At 58.5% G+C, this 19,216-nt stretch overlaps 1 protein-coding gene across 1 annotated transcript in view; it reads right to left on the bottom strand.

Annotated features, from left to right (window-relative positions):
- The window catches only part of ADGRL1 (adhesion G protein-coupled receptor L1), a 44,562-nt gene extending 38,671 nt beyond the window's left edge, over positions 1 to 5,891 (bottom strand). Inside the window, exon 1 of the mRNA XM_086698874.1 lies at positions 5,197 to 5,891. The gene's annotated coding sequence lies outside the window, so the exon portion shown is untranslated. The remainder of the gene's footprint in view (positions 1 to 5,196) is intronic.
- Positions 5,892 to 19,216: the final 13,325 nt, after the last annotated feature.

Genomic DNA, 19,216 nt, shown 5'->3' with positions numbered 1-19,216 from the left:
GGGAAGAGACGAGGGCAGGGAGGCGACAGGGACAGACCGTATCAGACTTGCTGTGTACTTAAGCGCACAAGTGCGCCCCAAAGGGGGCTGTCCTCTGCTGAGGAGGATATACCCACAGGTGCCCTGGCTTCCACCACCAAGGGCAACTGTGGGGTACTCTAGGGCAGGAGCTGACCACCGATGGCCCAGTCACTCCCTGTTTTTGCACAGCCGGTGGAGTAAGAGTGGCCTTGCCACACTTTAAACGTTGTGAAGAGGGGTGCCTGGGTAGGTTCAGTCAGTTAAGCGTCGGACTTCAGCTCAGGTCATGATCTCACGGTTTGTCGGTTCAAGCCCCACATCGGGCTCTCTGCTATCTGGGCAGAGCCCGCTTCGGATCTTCTGTTTCCTGCCCCTCGTGTTCCTCCCCCACCCACACATGTTCTCTCTCTCTCTCTCAAAAACAAACATTTAAAACAAATGTTAAAAAGAATAAACAAAAGGTTTTCAAGAGGAGGCAGAGGAAGAGTATGGGAAGAGTCTCCCGAACTTACTATCTGGCTCTTCACAGAGAAACCGTGCTGACCCCTGGTCCTGAGCAGCAGTTCCCAACGAGGCACAAGTCTGTTCTCTGTCCCAGGCTGTTTGGCAATGTCTGGGGTCTCAGTCGGGGGCGGAGGGGATACTACCGGTATCTGGAGGGTGCAGGGCGGGGATGCTGGCCGCAGTCCTGTGATCCACAGGGCAGCCCCCGCAGAGAATGACCCGGCCCGGATCCCAGGACCGCCATGGCTCGGAGACCCCCTCGCCTGCCTGTGCCACCTCTCCAGGGGCCGGACAGGAGCTCCCGCTTGGCTCCCTGGCTTGCCCATTCCTGACTTCCTGGGTATTTTTAGCCTTGAGGGAGGGACCCTGACTATTTTTAGCTTTGGGGGGGGGGCAGGGCTATTTTTAGCCTCAGCATCTATTTATTAGAGTTTTTATCTTCCCCAAATTTTGGAGTTGGGGGTGGGGAGGCAGGGGGCTTCTTCTGGGCTATTTCCCCAGGGCCAATGCAGACTGGAAACAAGGGTGAGGGGCGCATCCCATGAGACAGAGAGGCTGGGTCAGTGCCCCACCAGGCGGGGCTGCTTGGACCCTGACCCTGGGTTTCCAATCCCCCCGCCGAACAGAGGGCCCCCACACTTCCCACCTCAGGCTCTCCACCCCATAGCGTGCCCAGTTCCATACAGATACCCTCACACACTGGAGCACCCATGAGGCCAGCTCAGAGAGAGCAGGTGGGCACAAGTGGGCTCACAGGTGGGCACGGGGAACAGGTGCAGAGATGGCCCGGTCAGGTCCCTAGCGGCGGCCCTCAGTCCCCCCAAAGGGGCAGGGTGGATGGGGAGCCCTTACTATACACAGCCGGAGGACTCCCGTCCTTTGACAGCCCCCCCCCCCCATTCACTCAGGTAAGATTTCTTGAACACCTACTGTGGGCCAGGTAGGAGTCTCGACACCTTGGATCCAAAAGCAAACCAAGTGATAAACTCCCTGAGCACTTGGATCCTGGCTGGGGAGACAGATGACAAAGAAACAGGCACAATAAATAAATAAATGACAGAGTGTGCAAAAAGGCATCCATGCTAGGCAAAGTCAGGAGGTGGGTGGGAGGCTGCGATTTTAAACAGGCTGCACGGGGTAAAGGTTACGGGGGCGGGGGCTGACATGTGAAGCGGGTGAAGAAGCAAAAGCCTTGTGGACGTCTGGGTGAGAGTCCTGGGTGGAAGAACAGCCAGTGCAAAGGCCCAGGGGTCGAAATGTACTTAACATGTTGGTGGAGAAGTGAGGAGAGAGGGAGTGAAGGGGACGAGGTGTTGGGTACGGTCACGCAGGGCCAAACCCCAAGATGGCCCAGTGCCGGAACCTGCTGTATTACGTGGACACAGGGGCTGCCACAAACCTTCTCCCTAATTCCTGGAATACAAGCCCCTTGACTGAAATCCCTACGTGTTGCCAGACTAAGAGCTCCACGAGGACAGGGCACTGTCCCCATGGCATCACCAGCACAGACTGCACGAAGAGGTGCACCCAGCCTCGTTCCAAGAAGCCTTGTGTCCACATACCTGCCACATGGGAGCCACAGACAAACACGGGGCCACTCGCTCTGCAAAACTCAGAAACTCCAGCACACAGGAGACCCCTACAAGCATCGGACTAGCCTGTTGGACACGTGATCGCGGCCAGGCTCAGCCGGGTCACCGTCCAAATCGCACACACAGAACACACAGACATCTGACAGAGGACTGGATTCTGGGGGCGATGAGAACCTCCCCCCACCCGTGGCTCTGTTCGGCGACAGCCTCCCGTCCTGGGACCCTGCTTTCCTCTTTGATGCGGGTGGCCAACACCCGGCCCAGGAGGAAGGCTCGGTTGCTCAGGCACGTCCAGGGTCACTGCGGTCGGGTCCAGACTCCAGACCCAGGGAACACCCACCCCCCACCCCCAACAAAGAGGGGTCTGGAAGAGGGAAGTGTCTGGCGGCTGGAAATCGGATCCTTGAGAGGAGCCCACATTGAAATCGGAGCCTTGTCCTTGGCCACACAGCTGGCTGGAGAGGTAGGAGGGAGCAGAGACCTGGAGCTCAGCTCCCCACAGCCAGCGGGGATCCCCCTCCTCCTCTTCCGCATTAGGGGTACCCGCTCTAGCTGAGCAGCACAGCCCCTTGGGATCAGCACCCCCCCACACCAGATGCCCACACTGGGGCTCATGCTCTCCTACCAGCCTGGGGGTGCGAGGAAGCTGCACACCCCAGATGCAGGCGGCTCACAGGTGGAGCCCCCCCCCCACCCCCCGGGGCCAGGAGTTCAGACCGCTAGATGCAGACAGCAGTGCAGCCAGGGAGCCCGCCAGCCCCTCCCCTACACACCTGGTGGGGGTCCTCCTAGGCTCCCCAGGGCACGCTGGGAATAGACACAGGGCTTCATGAGTCTCCCTTCCACCTCTTCCCTACAGGCACCATGGCCCAGGTACGCCGGCCCGTCTCCCCGCCCTCCCTAACCCTGGGTAGCTTCCAAGCCCAAAGGCAGGCATTAGCAGGGGTGATCATGCCTTAAGCCAGCTCCCCAAGAGTGGGGGGTTGGGGTGGGCGTCCTGTAGGGGGATGGCCTAGTGAGGCACTGGAGGGCAGGGACCACGAGCATGGGGCGGGCTAAGGCCCTGCGGGAGGTCACCAAGGGAGAGGAGGGAAGGTGGCCGTCACAGTAGGAGGGCCGGCGCTCACATGTGAGCGTACATGTATGTGGTTCGTTCCATGGGTGCCACTGCCGCCAGCCAGGGATCGAATTAGTTCCCTTTTCCGCTTTCCAGATGATTTTTCATCTCTGTAATTAATGGGCAAGTCAGTTCTGAACGGCATGGCAGGCAAATTGCTAGTTAGGAAAATCACGGATAATTTTCTCGATATGATAATGAAGGTTGTATTCCTTCTCTTATTCTCCGTGTTTTCATCCTACTTTTAAGTAATAAATTTGGCATTCGTGGGTGGGGAGTGGGGAGGAAAGAGAAGTCACCTGCCCCCACAGCTGGGGCCTGACCCAGCCCCACTGGGAGTCCTGAGCCCCTGGCCATGGGGCAGACGGAGAGGATGATAGACTAGACGGGGACCCTCCGTGGGGCACCGCACCATCCCGATGATAATTCAGGTGCCAGGCCTAGAAGAGCAGGTGGAGGGCAGGGAGCCCCCAGCTGTGAGCTGGGCTGAACGGATGGGGTCTGGGGTCAGGTTACAAGCTCATGCCGGCCCCTGGGGTGCTGGAAAGAAGAACAGAGACCAACAGCCTCTCCCCAAGAAGCAAACAGCATTGAGGTCAACAGGCCTAGAGCAGACATCATCCTTAGGAGTCCCCCACACCTGTCCCCACACTGTCCGACCCCTTCTCTGCGATGACTCCTGTAGCAGCCAAGGGAACAGAGCAAGCAGAAAAGGGAGAGAGAGAAAGAGAAACAGACAGAGAGAGGCGGAGAGGCGACCAGCCATCTTGGCAGCCATCTTGAACCCCTCCCCCTGCTCCCCCAGGCACACCACATGTTTGGATGTGGGCAGACTAACCCAGGCCCTGGGTCCTGCAGGAGCCAGGAGGAAAGGGGGCCCTGCCTCAAGCCTGGGACGGCTGGACACCCACGCAGCTGCCACCACTGGGGAGGGTCATGGGGGGCAGTGGTTACGGCCAGGAAGGTACAGTGAGGGGCTGGGCAGGGATGGGGCTGGGTGCTGACCTAGACTGGAAGAGTAGGGACAGGGCCGTGCGTGGGGGCTGTGCAAGCAGAGTGCTGTCTTCGTAGGGGTGCTGGGGGTTCACTGAAGCGATGCCTGCAGGGGCATTTTTCTGGCCGAGGCCGGAGCGCCCACAGCACTCTCCACCCTCTTCTGGTCCGGACTCCCGTCCCGGGACCCTCCGATGGGAGGATGACAGTTGAATCCCCATAGCTCGACCCAATGAACACCTGGGGGAGAGGGAGGGCTCTCGCCCTCAGAGCCCGAATCCGGGTGGATCAAACCCAACAGCTTCCCAGGCTTAACCGGGTGCCAGCGAGAGCGGGAGCGAGAAGACGCAGCCGAGCTGCCCACCTCCTGACAGCGGTGCCCCCCGCGCTGCGGCCGGCGGGACACCCAGACGGACCCCTCCCCATCCACCGCGTCTCTGCCTCCCGGAGAAAAACAATCCCCAGCCCAGCATCCTGCGGTGCCAGCCCTCGACACTGCTCCTCCGGGGGCCGGGGCCCGCGCGCGGCGCGCACACGCACCCTCTCCGCTCACACCCAGACACCTACACAAACAGGGCGCCAAGCACCCGCGCGCACACGCACCGGGGACACGCAGGCACCGCCGCGCCGCTTCCCCACAAAGGCTGGAGCGCGCGCGGGCACACGCAGCCACGCGCGGGCACACTCGCCGTCCCCTCCCCCCGCCGGGCACCCCGCGGCCGCCCATCCGCACCCCAGCGTCCCCGGCGCTCCGTGGGGGCCGCCCCTCTTGACCCCCAAGCCGGTGGATACGAAGTGCAGGCCGCCCCCGACTCCCCTCGGCTCAGGTGCAGTGAGTCGCGGCTCCAGCATCCCCTCCCCCTTCGCGGCCCGGACAGGCCTCGGCTCCCGTCCTCCCCCCACCCGCCTCGGCCCGCACACCTGGCCCAGGTGCGGCGTCCCCCTCGCCCTGGACCCGCAGACACTCACCTGTCCAGCGCCGCTCCGGGGTCGGCCCTGCGCGTCTCTCCTGCGGCTCCGCGAACCCCGGCCCCCCGCCCGGCACATCTCCCGGAACCGGGGCGGGGGGGAAAAGGGTGAGGGGTGGCGGGGCGAGGGCGGCCTCCGTGTCCCCTCCTTCCCCCGGCCCAGCACCGCCGCCACTAACCAAAAATTTAAAAAATAAATAAATAAATAAATAAAAAAAACAACGGATTATACAGCTCCAAAGGCGGCCCCCTCGCGGCGGCAGAGGCTCGGGGCTGGGGGCGAGCGGGTCTGCACCCCTCCCGGAGAGGGAGGCGGCGGAGGCGGCGGGGCGGGGGCGGCGTCAGAGCTCCGGGGGCTGGGGCGAGGCGGAGCCCCCCGAGGCGGCGCCGACAGCGGCCCGCATCTCCCCCGCAGCTCCGCGGCCCCGACGGAGGCGGCACGTGTGCGCCCAGGCGACTTCCCAGCCCCCTCCGACGACGGCGGCGGCGGCGGCGGCCGGGGGGTTAACGGGCCAGCCGGGGCGCCCCTGCAGCCCCCCGCCGCCCGGCGGCGCCGCTCCGGGGCCCGCTCGGCCCCATCCGCCGGGGCCTCCTCGGCAGACGGCGGGGCGGAGGCGCCGCAGCGCCAACAGCTCCCGCGCCGACGGCTCGGGCTCCCCGCAGTGGCCGCGGGGGGCTCGGATGGGGGCGGGCGGCGCGGAGCTGGGGGGGGCGCGGCTGGAGGCGGGCGCGGCGGCGTCGCGCCCCCGGGGCGGCCGGAGGGGGGGGGGGGGCGCCGGGCCGGGCCCGTGGGCACCGCAGGACGCGCGGACCGAGCCGGCGCCGGGCACCAGCAATGACAAGCCGCCTGCTCGCCCCTCTCCCCGACGCACCCGCTCCGGGAGGGGGGCGGCGGGCGCGCGCAAAACCCGGCCCGGAGCTGCCGCCAGGGATCGGCCGCCGCAACCAGTCCGAGCGCACCGGGGGCCGACCAGAAAACCCGGACTGGATTTTCCTTTCCTGCGCCTCCTACAGCCCCTCTGGAAATGCGAAAAGAGGGAAGGCGACGTGCTGGGTGGCTGCGTCGGAACGGGGAGTGGGGGAAGGGAGGCGGGCGCAAGGAAGACCCGGAGAGGATTTAGCGGCAGTTAAGTAAAGGAAAGGCGAAGGGAGAAATGGAGGAGCTCCGGAAGGGGTATGCAAAACCCGGATTGGATTAGACAGAGATGGGCGGGGGGGGGGGGGGGGGGAGTAGCTGCGACAGTGCCAAATGCACCCGGGGCACGCAAATTTGGGGCCGGATTCATCCTCGGGAGACGGAGTAATGCGTCATGCCTAATGCAGTGGGAACAAGCAAGACCTGGCCTAGACTCCCCAGACCTGGGCTCGCAGGGGGCTCCTGGAGGGGCTGCTTAGTGGCTGAGGCCGAATGGGCTGCCCCAATCTTTCTCGCGGAGACGTGCAAGGGGGAGGGGCAAAAGGAGGGCTGGACTCTAGCACGGAGGGATCCGGAGCGCTGGCTGCAACGAAGCAGGCTGGTAAAAGCGGCTTCAGGATCCAGGGGCGACAAGAAGGGAATGCATTGAGGAGGCTGCTACCCTGGGAGACCAGACCTACAATAAAAGACGAGGGAGGGACGCAAAGCCTGGACTGGAATTAGCGGGACAGGACAAGACCCCAGGAGAAGATCCTGGACAACTGGACAAGGGCTTGGAGCTGACGGGACAGCAGGACCCGGGAGGGGAGCGTTAGGTGGAGGTTGTATCTATAAACGCCTCGAACGTCTCGCTTGGGGAGGGAGGTTGGGGGGGGAGGAGAGAGAAAAAATGGAATTTTAAGTTCTCGGCAAGAGCAAAAACCCGGCTCGGAATTTCACAGCCCAGCCACTACACTGCAGCTGGTGGACTTGAAGAAGTAGGGCAAGGAACCAGAGGGTTCCTAGGCATCTGGCCGAGTGAGGTGAAGGGCAGGTTTCAGGCCGAAGCTGCAGAGGGAGCCCCGCACCCCCTCTCCAGGGTGGGGAAGGCTGTCCAACCTGGCTTGGATCCCCGGAACCAGACTGTCCCTGCCAAGACCCACAGTGGGGGCTATAAAACCGGGCCCCAGGCCAAAAATAAGCACTTCAGCAGAATAGAGAACACAGTGCCAGGTGGGGGCTGGGGGAAATCGGAGGGGTGAGGGCTACTGGAAGGTCCTGAGATGTAAGATTGGGTTAGGATCTCAGGAGACTGGACCTGGAAGCCTGGCTGCTGGCTAGGTTTTATGAAAGATGGGTGCGACTCTAAGACTTCGGAATGGGGAGGAACAAATCCCTGGCTTGGATCCTCTGGGAAGGGAGTCCATCCAAAAGCGAGGCCTAAACAGTAAAGCAGCCAGCTTATGCAAAGTCCAAAGTCCTGGATGAATCTTGGTGGGTCCAGAAGGGGCACATAGTGGGGTGTGGGGGAGATGTCGGGCAGATAAATCTGGATCTGGATTATAGAGGAAGGGAAAGGGCTGAGGAAGAGGAGGAGGGCCGACTCCTGTTTCTGTCTCCAGGGAAGAGAAGGCATCGCCACCCAAGCTTGGCCCTGGAGAATGGGTGATGAATAGGGTGGAAGTCGCAGCGGGAGGGTCTGGGTGGTAAATACACAACACTTGGGGCAGACTTGGATGGAAACTCTGAATAAGAAAGCCTAAACTGAACATCTGCAAGCAAATTAACCTGGCCTCTAAGAAACCCTTCCAAGAAGCATATCCAGATAGCTGAACATAGGGAAAGACAGAGACACCAGACTTCCAGGCCTGCTGGGTGACCAGGGGCAAACTCCTTGGCGACCTGCTGCCCTCCACCCCCTTTAATGGAGAGCTTCAATTTCAGGACTAGGCAGGGATTTTCGTGGTGCAAAACCGGGGGCAAATCAGGCCCCCAAACTTCCAGCGGGGGGAGGGTAGGTGAGCCACCTTTGTTCCCCTTTCACTCCCAGGACTCCATGACTGTAGAGCTCAGGCCTCGAATCTGAGTGGCTAGGTCCAACAACTGGATCTAAGAACAAATGTGAACGAAGCAGAGGTTGGTGGATGCGGAAAGGATTCTGCGGGTCTATGGGAGGGGGGGGGGCGTGCGGGGGCGGGGAATGGGAGGGGGTGCCTCACCTCCCCACATCCCAGTTTCCCACTTTGAGATATAGCAACAGCACCTGATAAGGACCCATGGAAGGCTTTGGGGGTGCTGGGGAGTGGGGGGCAGTGCCCGCTTTCTATAACGTATAGCTCAGAGGAAGCTGGGCAGACACCTCCAGAGCCCTCTGGCTCCGAGCCTCCTCCCACCCCCCACCCCCCCACCCCCCAGCAACGAGCAGCCCACTCGCCTCCCCCCAGCAGAGCAACCCTAGGAATCTAAGAGCTTGTCTAGGAGGTGAGGGGGTGCCAACTTGCATTCTCCAGGGACTGTCAGAAGGGGTAGTTTTTACTTGTGGAAAATCAAGGGGTCGCAGGCTTGAAGGGACTCCCGGCTCGGTTCGGAAAAATCCCGGCCAGGGACCCCCTCCCAGCCCCTCCGCTCTCTGCTAATCCCCTCGCTCTCAGCCAGGATCGGTTAGCCAGCCGCCATTCCATCCCGGGCTCCTGATCTCGCTGGCGAGGGGCTCGGGAGGCAAAGGCTGGGGAGAGAATGGGGGCGCGAAAGAGCCCTGACTCCCTCCCACCGCCACCCCCAACACCCCCGCCCCCCAACCCCTCGGCTGCGCAGCCGCAGTGGAGTCTGCGAGAACTGCCCGGCTCCGGGAACCAACGCGTCGGCGCGAGCGCGCGGTCTTGCCGGGGCGCCGCGTGCCCTGCACCGTGCGGGTTGGTACCCGCGCAGCGCGCGGCCACTCTCCGCTCCCGGGGTGACTCTCGCTTCGGGCATCCTACCGTGCGCCGCGGTCCTCCCATGCCCAGCGTGCCCCTCGCCCCGGGTACCTCACGTTCTGTGCACCCTATACCCCAAACCCTCCACACCCAGGATGTCCCGCGCCCAGGGCACCTCACGTTCTGATCCTCCCACCTGGGGACCCTGCATGTCGTGCGCCTTAGCACCTCGGGCATCCCGGCTTCAGACATGGCTCCACTCAGCCGTGCCCTCTGTCCCCGCCTGTGCCCTCCATGCGTGGCATCCACTGCCCCGGACCCCCCTGTCTGGGTTCTGCCCCCCTCCACCCTCCCCTGTGTCCCGGTGTCCTGCCTCAGTCTCCTTAGGTCCTCAGTGCCAGCTTAAGTCCTGTGTGCCAGGCCGAAGCTTGTAACCGGAGCGCGGGGGGTGGGGGGGTGGGGTGGATGGTGGGGGGCAGTCGGTGGATGGGTAGGAAACACATTCGGGACTCCGGAGGAACTGAGCTACGCCCAGACCTCCACCGTTCACCAGACGCCCCCAGCTGGACTTTTCTTAAAGCCCATTCAGTGCGGGATGCACAGTCCTGCAGGTCATGTTATCACTCGGTTCATATATTCACTCCTGCCATTTATTCCTCAAACACGGAGCACCCCTTATGTGCCCTTAGTGTGGGCAAGGGGGTTGGTGTTGAGGAGGCCCTGGTGCCCCAAGAACATGACCTGGAGCCCTCTGGGGCATTCTGGTTCTAGCGGGTAAGACAGACACAGGGGGCATGATGGAATTAGCCCTGGAAAGTGAGCGGGGTGTTGGGAAGTGGATGGCAGCTGTGTCTGAGCCTTGAGGGGTGAGCAGGCGGGGCTCTGTGTGCCCCTGGCCCTCCTGGAGGCTCCCTGTATCCCACTTGGGGCAATGTTTTAACCCCATCCCATGCTACGCCCTCACTCAAGTGAAAAGCAAGGTAAAGAGGTGTCAGAATTGGGTCAGGAGGATAGACTGGGGCCGGACATGAACTCCAGCCTCTGTCTTTGCTGAGGAGGTATTCAGCCAGTCAACAAATATCTATTGAGCATCTATTGTGTGCCAGGCGCTGTGCCAGGTGCTGGGGACACAGCAATGAACAAGGCAGAAGAGATTCTCTGTTCTTGGGGCTGACATCAGGTGAGAAATCAGACAAGATACAGGAAGTCAGATGATGATAAGTGCTGTGAAAAAGATTAAGGAAAGAAAACAGAGGGCGTGGTGGTGGCTTCAGTTTTAGATGGAGGAAGTCAAAGGAGCCTTCTCTGAGAAAGTGGTATTTGGATAAAGACCTGATGAGGAGGAGTCATGGAGGAAGGGTGTTCCAGGCAGGGGGAGCAGCCTGTGCAAAGGTCCTGAGGCAGAAACATGCCAGGTGGTCGAAGGACCCACGAGAGAGCCTATGTCTCTGGATGGAGTGAATGAGGGGGAAAGAAGGGGGTGAGGTGGGGAGGTGATGGGGCAGACGGGGTGGGGCTCTCTGAGGAGGAGACAGTTGAGCTGAGACCTGAAACCTGAGGAGCCCATCGTGTGTGACCCAAGAAAAACAAACAGCAAGTGCAAAGGCCCTGTGGTTGGAATAAGCAGGACTATTTGAAGAGCACAAGGGCCAGCATGGTGAGACCACTAGGCACAGTCTCAAAAGCCACGAGGAGGGTCTGGATTGGATTCTCAGAGACAAGCGAGCCGAAGGAGGGCTACGAGCAGGCGGATGGCATCTTCATATTTAAATATTTAGCAGACAATACAGGTCGTTCCTCAGTAAATACAACATAGAATTACCATATGGCCCAGCAACTCCACTCCGAAGTGTATACCTAAAAGAATGGAAAGCAGATAGTCAAATAGATACTAGCGCACCAATATTCACAGCAGCATTATTCACAAAAGCTGGAAGGTGGAAACAACCCAAATGTCCATCAATGAGTGAACAGATAAAATGCTGTATATCCACGCAAGGGAATACTATTCAGCCACAAACAGGAATGAAGTCTTGACACATGCTACAATGTGGATGAATCTTGAAAACGCTATGCTGAGTTAAAGAAGCCAGACACCAAAGAGCAGCTATGATTCAATTTATACGAAGTATCCAGAACAGCTAAATCTGTAAAGACAGAAAGCAGATTAATGGTTGCCAGGGGCTGGGGGGAGCTGGGAGGTGGACTGACTGCTAATGGGTACCAGTTTCCTTTTGGGGTGATGGAAATACCTGGAATTAGATTGAGGTGGTGGTCGCACAACGCTGTAAATGTACTAAATGCCACTGAATCGTTCGTTTTTTAAATGGTTAGCGGTTAATTTTATGTTATGTGGATTTTCCCTCAGGTAAAACAGGATCGTAGGGGCGGATATGAGAAGGAGCCCGGAGACTGGGGAGGTGGCTGCCGCCATCGGTCCAGGTGAGAGCCCACAGAGGCCTGGAACAGGGTGCGAAGGCAAAGTGGTCGGATCTGAGGCATATCCTAGACGCTGAGCCAATAGAACCCCTTAACCTTTGCACCCCGCATCGGGACTGATGAAAGGTCACCTCATGACACACCATTGAAAACTGTTAACACCCCAACCCTCCTCACTCCCGAAAAAGGAAGAGTCCAGGAAGCAGACGGGGTGCAGCCCGAGCGGCGGGCAGACGGGAATGGTGGTTGGTTCCCAGTTAGGTACCAATTGGGGGGGCTGGAAGAGGGGGGGCACAGCTGCGCTTCCCTCCCCGGCCGCTAGGGGCCGCTGCCCCGCTGCTCTGCGGCCGCCAGGTGAGGAGGCCCCGCCCCTTCCCCCCTAGGTGTGCTGGAGGCGCGGCCGCGGGGCCGGGGGAGGAGGGGGAAGAGCGCAGAGCCGGCAGAGGAGCTGGAGGGTGAGGGGACAAAGTGGGGACAGAGGGAGCGATCTGAGCGTGTGGGGCTGCTGAGGTGGAAGGAGAGAGAAAGCCCAGGGGAGGTCGAGGGTGTGAGATTAGGGAGCAGGAGTCAGCAGAGTGCTTGGGGGGGGGGGGGGTGAGCTGGGGGGGGCGCGCTGGGGGGGGGGCGCTGAGGGGTCTGGCGGAGCGCGGAGTTGGGAGGAAACCGCCGAGGGCACAGAGCAAAGCTGGGGGAAGGAAGACAGGTGAGGAGGCAGGGGGAGTCCTAGAGGTGAAGGCATTGCCTCGGGGACTTGACTGGGGGACATCTGGACGGTGTTTGGGGTTGGCTGGGATGGTGGGGGGGGGGGGGTGGTGGGCTGGCGCGTGGGAAGTCAAGGACCCCAGGGAAGGGGTCCTGCGCTTTGCCAGCCTTGACTGGGATGGACTGGGGGGGAGGGGCGGCGGGGAAGACATCTCAGACCCTGACCCCTTGGACCAGCCATGGGGAAAGACCTTCTGAGGATGAACTGTGCCTGTCAGCTCATCTTAGGAGCCCAGCTTGCTTCTGCAGAAGGTATTAGCCAGGTAAGCGGTTTATTCCACCTGGCAAGAGGGCCCTCCCTCTCTCTCCTTTATGGCCTGTGCTCCAGGGCCACTATTCACTGTGGTGGAGCTGGGTGGTGGGCCAATGGCAATGAATGAGACACGCAGGCGCAGTTGGCTGGGAGCCGGCAAGGACGTGTCACTGCAAATGTGAGCCTTGGAAGACAGGTAGGGACCGTGCAAGAGGACCCCTGGGAGGCCCTCCCCAGCCAGAGGGCTCAGCGAAGGCCGGGCTGGGGGAAATGACCCGTAATCAGACAGCAGGAACCCACCGGCTGAAAAATAGAAGGCCCTGGTCCCTCTGGTGATCTGGGCGGAGAAGGGGTCCTCAGGATGTTGCCAAGAAGAATGTCAGCAGGTTCCAGGCTGCAGTTAGGCAACAGGGAGACACAGGGCCTGAGGTGACCTGGCAAATGTCTGCCAGGTCTAAAGAGACCACAAGGCTCTGTGAGATGGAGAGGAATGGGGAAGGGTGTTGAGAGGGGAGGGGAGGGGCCCATGAAGGTCAAGGCCATGGCCACGGGAAGGTAGAAAGAGATTCCTGCCCTTGCATGGGTCCAGGACAGGTGCCACAGAGCCAAATGCCGACCAGGGAACAGAAGCATTGAAATGAGGCAGGTGTGAGGCAGCGAGGAGGGAGGGTGGGCTGGAGACGCATGCTCCCCCCCCCCTTTTAAGCCAGCAGCCTCTTCGTACTACTTAACTCCAGCTGAGTGCTACCCCGTGCAAAGTCAGGCTCGCAGTTGCCAGCAGGGATTTTTCAGGAGAAGCCAGAAGTCAGGATTTTTGTGTAAAATTCCCTGAGCTTTAAGATTTTTTTTAAAAAAGTTTATTTTGAGGGAGAGACAGAGAGAAAGAGAGAGTGCGCACAAGTGGGAGAGGGGCAGAGAGAGAGAGAGAGGGAAAGAGAGAATCCCAAGCAGGCTCTGTGCACTCAGCGTGGAGCCCAACGCAGGGCTCAGTCTCATGAACTGTGAGATCAGGACCTGAGCCGAAACACAGAGTCAGATGCTTAACTGCCTGAGCCACCCAGGCGCCACCCCCCCCCCCCAAGATTCCCTGAACTTTAACTATCACGGACTCATCTGCTAAGGTGAAATTGTTCCAACCCGGCATTTCCGTTCCTGGGTTTATTCCCAGTGGGAACAGACACGTATTCCCACCAAAAGACACATCCATCATCGCCAGACCCTGGATATCTCTGGACACCAGCCAAGTGGCCATCCATTGGCAAATGGAAAAGAATTGTGTACACACACACACACACACACACACACACACACTGGAATATGATACAGTGATGAAAAAGAACAAAGTACGGATACATGGAGAGCCTTGTGCGTGATGAATCTCAAGACATAATGCTGAGCAAAAGTACAAGACAATTAGAATGCACCGCACGATCCCTTTCTATGACCTTCAAGCACAGGCAGAAGCGATCTGTGGAGTCAGGACCCCGAGGCTTGCTACCTGTAGACCACTGGCGTCTGGGCCTGGATGATTCTTTGTCGTGGGAGACCTGTTCTGCACATCGGAGGATGCTGACAAGCGCTCCTGGTCTCTCCCCACTAGATGCGCCAGTAGCATATCCCCAGTTGTGACATGTGTCCCTTGTGTGTTGGGGTACAGTCCCCTTCAGGTGAGGACCACTGGGAAAGGGATACTTTGGGGCAGGGCCATTCACTGGAAAGTGGCCTTCCGGGAGCCTCTGAGAGGCTGGAATATTCTGTATCTTGAGCTAGGTGGTGGTGACAAGGAAGAAATGTATTTTTTAAATTCTGTATTCTTGAGCTATATTCTTAAGAAGCATGTGCTTCACAATAAAAGAGTTAACCCTATAACATGAAGGACCCTTGAGAACATTAGGCTGAGTGAAAGAAGCCAGACACAAAAGGCCACAGATTGTATGACTCCATTTATGAGAAATGTCCAGAATAGGCAAATTCATAGAGACAGAAATTAGATCAGTGGTTGACCAGGGCTGCAGGAGGAGGAATGGAGAGTGACTGATCATGGGTACAAGATTTCTTTTGGGGCGATGAGAATGTTCTGGATCTAGATACCGGTGATGGTTGCACAACACCTGAATATACGTAAAGGCACTGAGTTGTACACTTTAAAATGGTTACTCTTATGCTGGGTGAATCATACCTTAAAAAGAAATTATAAGAAAAAAAAAAAAGGTTTAACTCACACAGGCTGCAAAAGACCCGGCCCTGGGCCAGCTGGCCGTTTTGCATCAGAGGGAAGAGAGGCAGGGAAAATGAGGCAACGCCGTCTGTCCGGAGAAAGTCAGAGCAGGAGCTGTGGGCATTCTTGGGGAGGGAGAGCTTAAGCGGCTTGGAGGCGAAGAAGTCTGCCTCAGCTCAGGGGAGCGCTCCCTCTTAACCCAACCTGTCAGGCCTGGAAAGAAACGGGCGGCAGGTCAGAGGCCAACGCACAGACTGTTGAAGGGAACACACAGTTCTGACATGAGAAGGAGAAATGACAACCACTCAGCCCAGCCCCACGCCAAAGGAATGCGCCGTGGTGCTTGCTGGGTGTTCTCTGCAAGCTCGGGAGGGGAGGGCGGGGAGGAAGGTGGGGGGCTCACCCCAGCTCTTCGGCAGCCCACAGAGAAGCAGATTTCCCGAGGGCTCGGCCTGTGCCGGAGACGGCCATGCCATCGGATGACATTTGGGCCTATGCCTCCCCTCCTGCCAAGAAAGTGACCCCTCTTCATTCCCCACTGGGGGCCAGGGGGCAAGGGTCTGGTTATCCACTGGCTTCAAAAAAAAAATCGAGTAAGTGAACAGAAAAGAAAGCAAGCCAGGACTCCAGAAAGCTGTGGAGCCTGGACTGCACCAAGTGGGCCCCACAAGATACGTCCACCCAGAACCTGTGAACGTGACCTTATTTGGAAAAAGGGTCTTTGTAGATGTGATTAAGTTAAGGATCTTTCAGTGAGATCCTCCTGGATCAGGGTGGGCCCTGAATCCAATGACAGGTGTCCTGAGAAGGGGAGAGGACACAGAGAAGGCCACGTGGAGGTCACAAGCCAAGAACCACCAGAAGCTGGGAAGGCCACGGAAGGGTCTTCCGTCGAGAGCCGAAGGAGGGAGCGCAGCTTCCGGGCTCCGGAACTGAGAGAATCGATTCCTGTTTTAAGCAGCCCCGTCTGTGGTTTTTGTTAGAGCCACCTTGGGCAGCTAACACAGGCCCTGGTCTTCAATCCCACAGACCTGAAGCCTCTGTAGGGCCTTACAGTGCCGTGGGGAGGGCAGACGCATGAATCGATCATTCCAGTATGCTGGGGTCACCGGTAATGGAGAAGAGTGTCGGGGATGGTTATGCAGTGGGGTGGAGGGGGGCCTGGGAACTCCTTACAGCAGAGGTGATGGCACAGAGCTGAGCCACAACCTAAAGGTGACAGCAGGTAATGTAAACACGCCACACGGCCAAGACCAGCCGTGTCAGCAATGGCATAGGTAACCCTCAGCTTCTGTGTCGGGGAGACAAAAAGGAGTGATAGGGACTGTGGTGAACAGTAATAGTTGTTAATATTGGGGCGCCTCGGTGGCTCGGTCAGTTGGGTGTCTGACTTCGGCTCAGGTCACGATCTCACGGTTCATGGGCTCAATCCCCACATCGGGCCTTGTGCTGACGGCACGGAGCCTGCTTTGGATTCTCTGTCCCCCTCCCTCTCTGCATTCTCTTTCTCTCTCTCTCTCAAAAATAAACAAACATTATGGGGCACCAGGGTGGCTCAGTCGGTTAGGCATCCGACTTCGGCTCAGGTCATGATCTCGCGGTCCGTGAGTTCGAGCCCCGCGTCGGGCTCTGTGCTGACAGCTCAGAAGCCTGGAGCCTGCTTCGGATTCTGCGTCTCCCTCTCTCTGCCCCTCCCCTGCTCCTGCTCTGTATCTCTCTCAAAAATAAATAAACATTAAAAAAAAATTTAGGGAAGGGAAACAAAAAGAATATAAAAACAGGGAGGGGGACAACACAGAAGAGACGCATAAATATGGAGAACAAACTGAGGGTTCCGGGAGGGGTTGTGGGAGGGGGGATGGGCTAAATGGGGAAGGGGCACTAAGGAATCTACTCCTGAAATCATTGTTGCACTGTATGCTAACTAATTTGGATGTAAATTTTTTTAAAAATTGAAATAAAAGGAAAAAAATTTAATACACATTAAAAACTATTAATATTTATCAACACTTGCTAAGCCCTTTCCTTATACAACATTAACTCGTCTAACCCTCACATCAACTCTCGAGGCAGGTGTTATCATTATTCCCATTTACCGGGTGGGTTAACTGAGGCACAGGGGCTGTTATCAGCCGGCCCTGGCTGGGAACACGCAATACCTTCAAATTGGGGAATTTAAGCACAGTCACTGAAGGAACAAATTTACAAAGTAGGGCGAGATATAGGAACGATACCGCACCTTGGGCTTACAAAATTAAGGAGCCCTGAGCGGTGAGGCAAGGGAGTTGTCAGAACCCTGAGACATGACAGGCTATGTGGAAGATGAGAGCCTGTAACCTATGACAAGGACGACGCTGGCCCACAGAGGCCACAGGGTGAGAGGCTGAACTGGAGAACAAATACCCCCACTCCCCTGTCCCCCACCTCAGGGGTCCTCAATGGCTGAACCCAGCACAAGCCAGAGGACCCGGGAGCCCGTTGGTGAAGTCCACAAAGCCCGGTCTCCTGGGACACCAGGCCGGATGGAGAAGCGAGGAGTATTGCTACGCGGAAGATTCCAGAACAGGAAGGTTGAGTGACTCCAACCCGGGCAAGTCTGGGTCCAGAGTCCCCTCAACCACTCACCACGTGAGGACCAGAGCCAGCGGACCTGTGCCCTCCCCTCAGGGCCACCCTTGCTGAGTGCCACCCCCAGCTGGGAACGTGACCTCAGCTTCCCGGAGCCCGCATCTCCCATCTTCCCGTGGAAAGCCACGAATCCAGATTTTTATCCAACAGTTGCCTGATATTTAAAAGCTGGCAACTCATTCAAATTTTTTAAAACCCTGCACAGGTTCAGCAAATCACACGGGTGGGCCAGATTGCACTCTGGGTGTCAACACCCCCCTCCCCCCCCGGGGGTTTGGGGGAGGGTCAGGGCGTGGACACTCAGGGAGCAAGGCATCCGGGTGCAAGAATCAGGATGTTCAGAGAGGCGGCTGCGCAAAGCATTCTGGGTGAGATGGGGCCCACACACACGGACTGATGGGTTTGACGCAGAGGTGCCTGGGGAGGGGGCAGGGGCCGGGCGTTGGGGGGGATGAAACTGAACCGGTACTTTGGGCCTGAACTAGGAAGGGCCACTGGAGCCAAGCTAACAGGCTTCAACTTGGAAGGAGAGAAGCCACCGATGGCTTTTAAACAGCAAAATGACTCAGTCGTGTTCCTCTCTTCTCTCCACCACCCCAAAGCTGGCTGTGGACCCGGCTTTCTTTTGCGGGGTGGATAAAGGAGCGAAATAAATGTAAGAGCCCCCTTCCGGTGGGTGCTTCCAGTTCGGCGGGAAGGGCGGATGCAGAAATAAGGTCAGGGTACGATGCACCTGCTAGCGGAGAGTTAGCCCACGTCTGCAGATACCTGAGCAACTGCCGTGTGTCCGCGCCGCGGATGAAGGGACAGGGTATGGCCCTGCCTTGGATGAGGGAGGAAATAGAGGGAGAGGAAAATCCCAGGTGGTGCTAGGAACACGTAAACGTGGAAGGAAGGGGCTCATAACAGGCGCCCGCAGGTCCAGGAGCCAGAGCGGGCCGCAGGCTGGGGGGCGGGGGGACAGGGGGTGCCTCCCCCCCCCCCCCGCCCTGGGGCCCAGCAGCCTGGCCCGGCCTCCTTCTCCCCAGTCACCCCCATCGCACCACCGGGAACAAACCCACGGCTGACATGGATTCCTAACTCGGCGCCCGAGCAGGGGGAGAGAGGGGAGAAAAAACACCCATCTGTTCTCTCTCTGATGGAACACGATTCTTCACTCAGCGCTTAAACCCCGCGCCTGTCTTCCCGTCTCCCCCCAGCAGCCGCGGGGACGCCCATATAAATGGCTGTAAATGGGTTTTCCCGCCGGTAGCCGTGTTGTTTTAATAATGGTTCATTTTCTGCTCCAGGAAAAAAAAAAATATTCCGTCGAGAAATTGGGGACGGGGGGGGGGGGGGGGGAAGGGGGGGCGGCGGCGCTCATTCTCTGTGTGTGTGCGCCTGCAGGAAGATTCTAGAACATCCTGCTGAGACACCAAGTGACCTGTCTGGTTGGGTGATGCTGGTCTGAGGCCCAATGCATCCCCCTCACCTAGACAAAGGAATTTGTCGGGAAACTTCCTGGGCATATTTATTGAGCACCTACTATGTACCATACCTGAATTCAGTAGGAAGGGACACAGGGGTTTCCCAGGTCCCACCCTTCCCAGGCTCACATTCTAGAAGGGGGGAGAGCAACATTAAAAAAACAACAACAACTATGCAAAACTATATAATACAATTATGAAAATGATTCACAAGGGAGTATCGGGTAAGACAGGAATGGATAACAGGATCTTGGTATAACTGAGGCTCCCTGGCCCTCCCCCTCCCCACCCCGAACTGCAGAAGGGACCCTCAAGCTGAAGCTTGAAGGACAGATGGGCCAGTTGCAGGAGAGAAGGCCACTCAAGTGGAGGGACTCCCTAGTCAAACATCGGAGACCTCGTTTGGAAATAGGCTCCTTGCGGATGTCATTTGCTAACATGACGT

Source organism: Puma concolor, chromosome A2 (genome assembly GCF_028749965.1).
Source record: "Puma concolor isolate L17-30 chromosome A2, mPumCon1.1.hap2, whole genome shotgun sequence".
NCBI lineage: Eukaryota > Metazoa > Chordata > Mammalia > Carnivora > Felidae > Puma > Puma concolor.
The sequence above is the reverse complement of the archived record's forward strand: the minus strand, read 5'-3'. Positions and strand labels throughout refer to the sequence as shown.